General features: G+C 39.4%; 1 long non-coding RNA gene across 1 annotated transcript; it reads right to left on the bottom strand.

Moving 5' to 3' along the window:
- Positions 1–445: 445 nt before the first annotated feature.
- Positions 446–4,711, bottom strand: LOC119028237. Its single transcript, XR_005077634.1, has 2 exons — positions 4,535–4,711; positions 446–4,399 (listed from the first exon to the last, which is right to left on the bottom strand). It is a non-coding gene; the product is annotated as an uncharacterized LOC119028237 (long non-coding RNA).
- Positions 4,712–10,500: the final 5,789 nt, after the last annotated feature.

Below are 10,500 nucleotides of genomic sequence, written 5' to 3'. Positions count from 1 at the left end.
ACATCAAATGTCATAACTTCATTTTATCCTGTTAGACATTTGAAAGAATTTTAAGAAATTCCATCAAGGCAGTCTTGTGATAGCGTCTTCATAAGAATGAGACAGACGGATGGACAACATTGAGAAATACTTATTCTGCCTCATAGCCTGAAGTGCATCCTCAGTAATGCCAGTCACCAGGATGTAATGTGTTATTATTTATGTGTCTTTAAACCACAGATAAGTCCAAAGTTGACCATTGTATCAAACCTGGCATCTCACATTGACATTATATGCTTTCTTACCTGATTGTCACATCATATGGTGGAGGCAGGCGACAGTTTGAGTCTGTGGGGAGAATTCCAGACGTTATGGTGGCGACCAGAACAGGCAGGCTATTTTAAACTCAATCATGATATTTTCCAAACCCTTTTGTGCAGCGTTGTGATTAGAGACAGTCAACAGATAGTGTTGAAATATGATTTTAATTGAAATGAATAGAAGAAATCTTGATGTGTGCCCGTGGCTGCCACAGGCAATATGTGTTTAACGACTGCAATATATCTGGCACAACTGCAGGTAAGGCAGGTAACGCAGCTTTGTAAAGTTACATACCAGTCCTGCCGCAACGCAAATGAGGCTCCTCCACTCCCTGTTAGTGAGACCTGAGGGCAGCTGGTGCTGGAGGGCATTCATTCTTCACTCCAATATGACAAGTGACAGTCACTAATTGCATCCTTTCTGATTTAAGGGTGCGTTGCTCGTTTGTAATGTACCTGTTCACCAGTGGCTGCCTGGCCTCTGGTTTCACTGCTTGCAGCTGTTTCAGGAACCGCTGGTCCAGACTTCTTCACACACATTTTTCCACTCTGTATGCAAAGAAACATCTTAATTTATACATTAAAGAATAAATACATTTCTATTTAACATATGCCAGATTTATAAGGAGGACCAAAGGATTAAGAATTAGTCACATTGGGAATTTTAAGAACTTAATGTAGTTCCTACTGTCGAAACAGTGCTCAAAATGGAACAGTTTATTAAGGGAGTCTGGGGAATTTGTCTCCCTCAGCTCCCTCCTGTTGTATGTTGGTGTTCCAGTTTGTGGTCTGCTGCAGTCATCTGGTTCTTCCTGCTCCTACTCTCTCACTGATCTTTCTCTGCCGTTATGTGCTGACAGTCACACGCAAATATATTGTGTGCAACTAGAAGACGCCATATAATCTGATAATAAATGAGGCAAACAGAGTATTTATAATAAAATAATGTAAGAGGACTTTCCACAATTGATAACAGAATGTTAAGAAACTGGAGAAGATGTTCTGAATATTCGCAAAGCAGTGTCAAGAAATCCACAGCTGCTAATGAGGCCAAAACAGTAGCTGACTTGGCGTTATAATGTGTTCTTAACTACCTGGCCGCTTTCTCACCTGGGGTGTCATTTATAAAACTCTAGGGAGAATCCACACTAAATGTTTGCCTACCTACCTACCTACGTACCTACCTACCTACCTACCATACCAGCAATTCACAATTTCCTTCTTAGAAACCCCAAATCAACCTGGAAATGTGCGCAAGTGGACCCGCCTCCTGTCCCGCCCTCTCCACACCGACGGAAAGTGCCTCATCAATGTTAACGCATGGAAATGAGTCACTGATCGATGGTTTTTACATCGTGGCCACAACAGGAGTAAGATGAGGAAAGTACATGTTTCTGGCACAGCGAACGAGTGGTTAGTGAGGTTTAGGTTACAAAGCACATATCGTACACATTCATCAACTTCATCCTGCAGCAGTACGAGGACAGTGACAGTCTGCAGCATTACGCACGACGGGCACAGCAGCGTTCATGTGTACAGCGCACAGACTTACTGTTCCATTTACTAAAACGATTGTGACGGTCATAGTTATCTCCACCCTGGGATAACATCTGAAAGTGGAAGTTCGACTGATGTCCACCGCGCCCCGTGTGACGCACAGTCACTGGTGTTCACAGCAGCGATTTACATACAACCAGGCTCAGTGGAAACTAAAATCGTACTTGTGTTATATGTGTACAGTTGTCATTCTTTGGTAACAAAATTGTCAATGTCGGTTATAGAAATCCAAGATGACATCAGATGTCATCCAGCTGTCTGGCGCCCTGCGCTGTGCTCAGGTGGATGAGATGGTGACAGAGCTGAGGAAATATGATTTCAGATTTGAGTTGGAGGATATATTTTACATTTCAAAAAAGTGTGCATGGAATAATTATTAAGTACAAACGCCACTGCAGGTGTAAATGTTATTATGCGCAGAATAATAACACCTCGCACGCTTCATTTCTACAGTCTGCTTTAATTCACGGCCTCGCCTTCAAAATGTTGATACCATGAGTCAGAGGCACATTCTCCTGTCAAGGACACTTTTTGTCTAATGATATTTTTTTTATTGCATAATTACATGATTTGATTTGATTTTTATTTGGATCCATTTTGACTGATTGATATGATTCAAGATGTAATCATCATCATCTGCTATCCATGTCACTGCTCTGTTATTCTATTATTAAAAAATAAAAATACATATGAATCCCTATTTGTCAGATGCCTGATCAGAGAAAAACATCAACTGTCATTAATTTAACAATATGATATAATCACTCTCTAATTTCACGTCACTGCCGTGTTTTTATTTAAAACCTTAAAATCAAAAGGATTTCTGTGACGCATTAAAATGACGGTGCCACATCTCATGCCATTGATCTCTGAAGCTTCTGCAGAAACAATGTTGCAGTGATTTACGGGGAATATACACCTCCCATGTTCATTAATACTTAGTCTATGTATCATGAGTTATGTCATCTGGGTCAGTCCTGTCTGCAGTGGAGACACTGTGTGTACAGAGTGTTTTCATAGTGGCTCTGAATACTTTGACTTTTCAGGGAATATAATGATGGAAGAATGTGAGAGGATGTATGGCTCTGCTAAGAGTTGGCTGGGAGGGAAGCAACCACTATATTATAAAGCATCACAATACGTGTTTAATTAGTGTGTGTGTGTGTGTGTGTGTGTGTGTGTGTGTGTGTGTGTGTGTGTGTGTGTGTGTGTGTGTGTGTGTGTGTGTGTGTGAGTGTGTGTGTGTGTGTGTGTGTGTGTGAGTGAGTGAGTCGGTGATATCCAGCAAAGAGAAGACAGACAGAGACACTTCCCTGATTTATTAGCTTTTGAAACACAGTACAGGAACTACTTATGGTTGCAGCAGGGAGCCAATAAGGCTCAATATTATGTCAAAGCAAAGAAATGGACGTATAAAGTAACACAAGAGCACCATCTGCTGGCATGTTGATACAGAGAACTGCAGAGAACCAGCTGAGTACCTGGGATGGATTTTGAGATGTGCAGATAAAGAAATATCATATAATTTTAAGATACTTCTTTACCCTTTATAAAGCATGACCCGTGAAATATAATGAGTTCACAGCAGTGGTTTGATCAGTTTTACAGCATCAGAAAAGTTTAATAATATGGTTGTTTACACAACTCCCTTTATTATAACCAGTCAGTTATTTTCAGAGTGATAGTAGGTTATAGTATTGTAGTTGGGTTCTCAGAACATTAACGTTAAAAGTCAAATTAGCCGTTGATGTTGAGGCTGCAGCTCGTTGTCTTGCAGCAGCAGTTGTTGTTGTTATTGTTGTTTGGTCTCTGGTTGTTGGGGCAGCAGTTGTTGTGGTTGCAGCAGCAGTTGTTGTGGTTGCAGCAGCAGTTGTTGTGGTTGCAGCAGCAGTGGTTGGTGTTGCAGTCATTTTCGTCAGCAGGAGGAGTTGTTGTTGTTGCCGTGACTGTATTACACAAACTGGTCCCGCAGCAGCTTGGCCCACTGTTGAGTGTCCCAATACTTTCCATGAACGGTAGGCTACCCAGGGCTGGAGCAGCTACACATGTGTTTGAAGACGTACAGCCAAAGGCTGGAGAAGTTCCATCCGAATTTGTCACTGTAGATAAAACATTGTATTATTTTTTTATTTAACAAATGATGTTGTTTGTTAATGATTTCAGGAAGAACTATTCAGATCTTTACTTGAAAATTTGTCTGTGTTAAATTTTTAATTGATTTTCATCTCTTTCATCTCTGTCATGTAATTTTAGTGCAGAGAAATGTACATTTTAAAATCAAATGTTTATATTCAAGTACCTCAATATTATATAGAAGTTCAGTGCTTTAGTTACTATATCTAATAATGTTCCTTCACAGACTTCTTTGAAAAACGTTCAGGCAGCAACATTTATTTAAACAATCTGTGTTGTACTGTATCTTAAAGACTCACAACTCGCTTGAAAGCATCGGTCCTCGTTTCCCCTGCATGTCAACGGAGTGTTGCATCGTTGGTTGGTACAATAGAAACACTGTAGGCTGTTGGCTGTTGGAGTCGCAGGAGCTGAATCAGAAAATAATAAAATTTACTTGAAGAAAAGAGAACATTAAAGTGTTTCATGATGAAAATCAAACATATTAGAAGATATCAGTGTTCTATTTGTTAATGTATTTAATTTTATATGCTGTGTATACTAACCAGGTAAAGTTGCTGTGTTACAGTTATCTGTGTTGCAGCACTCAGCAGATGTAACTGCACTGGAAGCACCCAGGTTGACTGAAAATGTCTGAGAGCCTGTGGCTGGACACAGTGAGGAAGATGCACATCCCTTGAAGATCTGTGGCACCGTCACTCCAGATGAAGTGGCTACAAAATCAAAGGTTAGTTTGTTGATGTTGGACTCACAACGTTACATACAGTTTATTTATATTTCACTAAATAGAATAGATGACATAAAGAAATGAATACCTTGAATATTAGCTGTTACACACATCGTCTCTGTAGTACATGTCACAGCTGTCTGGGTTGAACACTGTGTATTGGTGCAGGTTTGACACACGAGTGCTCCAGCTGCAATAAGGAGAAAAACAGTTAATGAATATACCGTAACATTCAAATTCACCCTCTGGGAACCAGATACAGCTTAAATACAATTTTCAAGGATAATAGAACATTTTCTTCAAAGTTTTAGATTATATTGTCTATACTTGCAGAAACTCTTACTTCAGAATAAGCAGAGTTACCTGTGCTGGAGAGAGCCCAGGTGAGAGTCAGAGAGAGGATCAGCTTCATCATGGTGAACCGGTCGGTGCTGGAGATCAGTTGTCCTGGATGGTGAGCCTACCAGAACACCTGCTCTTCTTATACTGTACAGGTGTGACGTAAATTTGAAATATGCAAGCTTAAAAATCTCAGGGATCAGTGTAACAATTGTAATTATCTCCACACACCTTTCCACACCCTTTTTATTCCCAGCAGTGTTTACTTGTGAAGGATTACTCAAAAATTCTAAAGGACTGTTCACTCAGATTGTACAGCAAAGAGAGTTCAGTGTCATATTTTGGTGTTTGATCTTTGTAGGATATAGAAATATAGTGTTACGCTGTTTTTACCTTCTGCCTTCTGAAATTTGAAATGTTTGTTGAAGGTGTACATCACACAGATTTTAGTTTCGTGTCCTGAGGATGTTGGCTAAATTAAAAGGATACACTGGTTATTATTTTTGGTGGCGCTGTGTTGCCCCACCTGTTGTTGGTGAATAGGCCATTGTAAATCAGATGTGGTTTTACCGGCCTGGTCATGTAGGTTACATACACTATATTACCAAAAGTATTCGCTCACCCATTCAAATGATCAGAATCAGGTGTTCTAATCACTTGGCCTGGCCCCAGGTGTATAAATTCAAGCACTCAGGCATGCAGACTGTGAAACAAGACATTTGTGAAAGAATGGGCCGCTCTCAGGAGCTCAGTGAATTCCAGCGTGGAACTGTCATAGGATGCCACTTGTGCAACAAATCCAGTCGTGAAATTTCCTCGCTCCTAAATATTCCACAGTCAACTGTCAGCTCTATTATAACAAAATGGAAGCGTTTGGGAACAACAGCAACTCAGCCACGAAGTGGTAGGCCACGTAAAGTGACGGAGAGGGGTCAGCGGATGAGAGCTACAAACTTCATGTGACCTTCAGATTAGCCCAAGTACAGTACGCAGAGAGCTTCATGGAATGGGTTTCCATGGCCGAGCAGCTGCAGCCAAGCCACACATCACCAAGTGCAATGCAAGGCGTCGGATGCAATGGTGTAAAGCACGCCGTCACTGGCCTCTAGAGCAGTGGAGACGCGTTCTCTGGAGTGATGAATCACGCTTTTCCATCTGGCAATCTGATGGACGAGTCTGGGTTTGGAGGTTGCCAGGAGAACGGTACATTTCAGATTGCATTGTGCCAACTGTGAAATTTGGTGGAGGAGGAATTATGGTATGGGGTTGTTTTTCAGGAGCTGGGCTTGGCCCCTTAGTTCCAGTGAAAGGAACATTGAATGCTTCAGGATACCAAAACATTTTGGACAATTCCATGCTCCCAACCTTGTGGGAACAGTTTGGAGCGGGCCCCTTCCTCTTCCAACATGACTGTGCACCAGTGCACAAAGCAAGGTCCATAAAGACGTGGATGACAGAGTCTGGTGTGGATGAACTTGACTGGCCTGCACAGAGTCCTGACCTGAACCCGATAGAACACCTTTGGGATGAATTAGAGCGGAGACTGAGAGCCAGGCCTTCTCGACCAACATCAGTGTGTGACCTCACCAATGCGCTTTTGGAAGAATGGTCAAAAATTCCTATAAACACTCTCCTCAACCTTGTGGACAGTCTTCCCAGAAGAGTTGAAGCTGTAATAGCTGCAAAAGGTGGACCGACATCATATTGAATTCTATGAGTTAGGAATGGGATGGCACTTCAGTTCATAGAATGAGTAAAGGCAGGTGAGCGAATACTTTTGGTAATATAGTGTATGTGTCATTCTATTGGCTTTGTTCATTAGTAACTTCTATAATCTGTGTTGAGACACAGTGTTCTATGAATTGAAAAAACAATGTTAACTGTGTACATGCAGTGGTGGGAAGTAACTAAGTGCATTGGCTCAAGTTTTCTTGTACGTATTTGTATTTTACTGAAGTCTCCGGTTTCTGCTACTTCCCAATGATACTCCGCTACAATTCAGAGGGAGATATTTTACGTTTTACTCCTTTAGTAACTTAAGTTAACATTTATTATTAAAGATAACGATAAAACTGTGACCCCTTGGTGGAATTCACAGATTCCCTGGCAGTAAAAAAATAAGCTTCACCTTCACCATGATGATATAATTTCATCAATGATGATATTAATAATATGATAATATAATATAAATATGACATGATTTACATTATTTGGATATAGGCCATAATGAGTCCTTACTTATTGTACTTTAAGAACATATTCCTTTGCACTTTTGCAAGTAACCCTTTGAGTGCTGGTCTTTGTTTTGTAACAAGTATTTCTGGACTGTGGTGTTGCTGTGTCTACTTCACAGCCTCAAATCAAACATTTAACAGACGCATTTCTGCTCTTACCTGTAGTGCTATTTACCCATCTACATCATTTTGGTTTGAGTAGCAGAGTTTGGAGATATCAGCCGTTTAGATGTCTGTCTTCTCTTGAATATAATGGAAAGTGCCTAAAAGATGTATTTGAAAAAACAAACAAACTCAATAGTAATTTTCTCTTTCCAGAAATCATGACCTTGTTTTTGACTGAACCATTTGCTCTTTTCCGAACTACATTGCATTACTGCAAAGATGCAAACGTCTACACGTGGACGAAAGGATCGTGCTTGAGAATAACATTTCAGACACAAGATATATATAGTATTAACTACTATTACTACTACTACTACTACCACTACCACTACCACTACCACTACTACCACTACTACTACTACCACCACCACTAGTACCACTACCACTACTACCACTACTACTACTACTACCACTACTACTACCACTACCACTACTACTACTACCACTACTACTCCCACTACCACTACCACTACTACTACTACTACTACTACCACTACCACTACTACCACTACCACTACTACCACTACTACTACTACCACCACCACTAGTACCACTACCACTACTACCACTACTACTACTACTACTACCACTACCACTACCACTACTACCACTACCACTACCACTACTACTACTACCACTACCACTACCACTACCACTACTACTACTACTACCACTACCACTACTACTACTACTACCACTACTACTACCACTACCACTACTACTACTACTACCACTACTACTACCACTACCACTACTACTACTACTACTACCACTACTACTACCACTACCACTAGTACCACTACTACTACTACTACCACTACCACTACTACTACTACCACTACTACTCCCACTACCACTACCACTACTACTACTACTACTACCACTACCACTACTACTACTACTACTACTACTACCACTATCACTACTACTACTACCACTACCACTACCACTACTACTACTACTACCACTACTACTACCACTACCACTACTACTACTACTACCACTACTACTACCACTACCACTACTACTACTACTACCACTACCACTACTACTACTACCACTACTACTACTACTACTACCACTACCACTACCACTACTACTACTACCACTACTATTACTACTACTACCACTACTATTACTACTACTACCACTACTACTACTACTACCACTACTAGTACTACTACCACTACTATTACTACTACCACTACTACTACTACCACCACTACTACTACTACTACTACTACTACCACTACTACTACCACCACTACCACTACTACTACTACTACTAATAATAATAATGATAATGATAATGATAATAATAATAATAATTATTATTATAATAATAATAATAATAATAATAATAATAATAATAATAATAATAATAATAATAATAATAACAACAACATACGGAATTATTTAATGATACCATTTACAATGTATCAATGAAACCTGTTGCTTTATCCACAACAGTGCCTGGAAAAATTCACATTTTTGATACTGTGTTTGACACCGTAGGGAAACCCTGATTAAACACTGAGAGCATATGATTTTAGATTTTTATTCAAAAAGATGTATATAAAAAGGCTTGGGTTCTGCCTGTTGAGAACAATTTCACAATTAATTTACATCTGACAGGAGTGGGAGGAGCTGGAACTGTGTGGACACTGAAGCAGTGCCAGTGTCAACTCTCTGTTGGAGAGAAAAAGAGAGCAAGTTGTTGATAAAGAGAACTGCCGAGTTTTGAAAAAGAGAAACTCAGTGTGGAGATGTGCATGTAACCACAGATAAACTGAAGGGAATAGTGTGAATCAGTGAGTATCTGGGGCTCTGAAACAATCCTTGAATTTAGGTTTCCCCTTCAGTTAAAAGATTTGCAGTTAAGAAGTTACTGTGTTTTTAAACAGAAATCAATTCAGTTGGCAGAAAATTTAGTTTGACAGACTATTTTTGAAACAACATTACATTACACTCTCCGGGCCCCTCTCTTTTTTTTGAGTGTGCACATAATTTACTCCATCCTAACCTGAGCTCATCAATGAAATCAGTTATATTATCAATGAAATATGTATGCTGTTTTTGTTGTTCTGTTCTGTACTCGCAATATCTACTGCAAGTCATTCCATCCTGGGAGAGGGATCGCTCCTCTGTGGCTCTTCCTCAGATTTCGTGTCATTTCTTCACCCTCTTACATGGATGTTTTTATTTTGATTTGTCTCACTTAAATCAAGGGATCTAAGAACAGAGAATGTCTATCACTGTACAAAGTGTAAAGCCCACTGAGGCAATATGATTGTTGTTTTTTAATGTTTCTCAATAATAACTTTATCTACCCACTAGCTTGATTTATATGGGCTGGTAATATTATCAGTTTGTAATTGGGGTTTTACTTAGTTTTGCTGTTTTGTTTAAAAATTGCTTATTCTAATAAACTGTAAGCTGCATCAGAAATGTCTAATGACTGAGATATTAACTCCTAGTACATTTTTATTATAGTATATATCAGTAGTACAAAAAAATTCTTTCAGTGAAAATGACTTAATTGGTTCTTTATGTCTTTGTCTTTTAGAGTAAAACACAACTGCTATTGTCTCATTTATAAGAAAAGCTTTATTAAAACAGGTTAGAATAAACATTACAGTAGATCTCAATACATTCCATTAAAACACTGCCCTAGGATCCATCACTTAATGGGAAGTGATAAATCTGACAATACAATGTAAAAGATGTACATAAGAATATTTAAATAAAGTGTCAATAAAGAAAGAATAAATTAATGTGAATATATTATATGTGACAGCCACATCCATTGCAATTAAATACATTGTTGAATTACAGAAGACTTGTTACATGATTGTTGAGGCGTGTGCTTCACTTCAGATAACTGCTCAGTGCTGAGAAATCATCGTCATTATTCACCACAAAGCTACTTTTGGATTGTCACTTGTAAGATGCATTCTGTGACATACAATTGTTTTCCAGATGATAGAGACAGAGGAGATGGATGTTCTCCAACTGCCCATATGGGAACCCACAATTCCAGACGTCA

The sequence above is a fragment of the Acanthopagrus latus genome, chromosome 11, assembly GCF_904848185.1.
Source record: "Acanthopagrus latus isolate v.2019 chromosome 11, fAcaLat1.1, whole genome shotgun sequence".
In the NCBI taxonomy this organism is placed as follows: Eukaryota; Metazoa; Chordata; class Actinopteri; order Spariformes; family Sparidae; genus Acanthopagrus; species Acanthopagrus latus.
The sequence above is the reverse complement of the archived record's forward strand: the minus strand, read 5'-3'. Positions and strand labels throughout refer to the sequence as shown.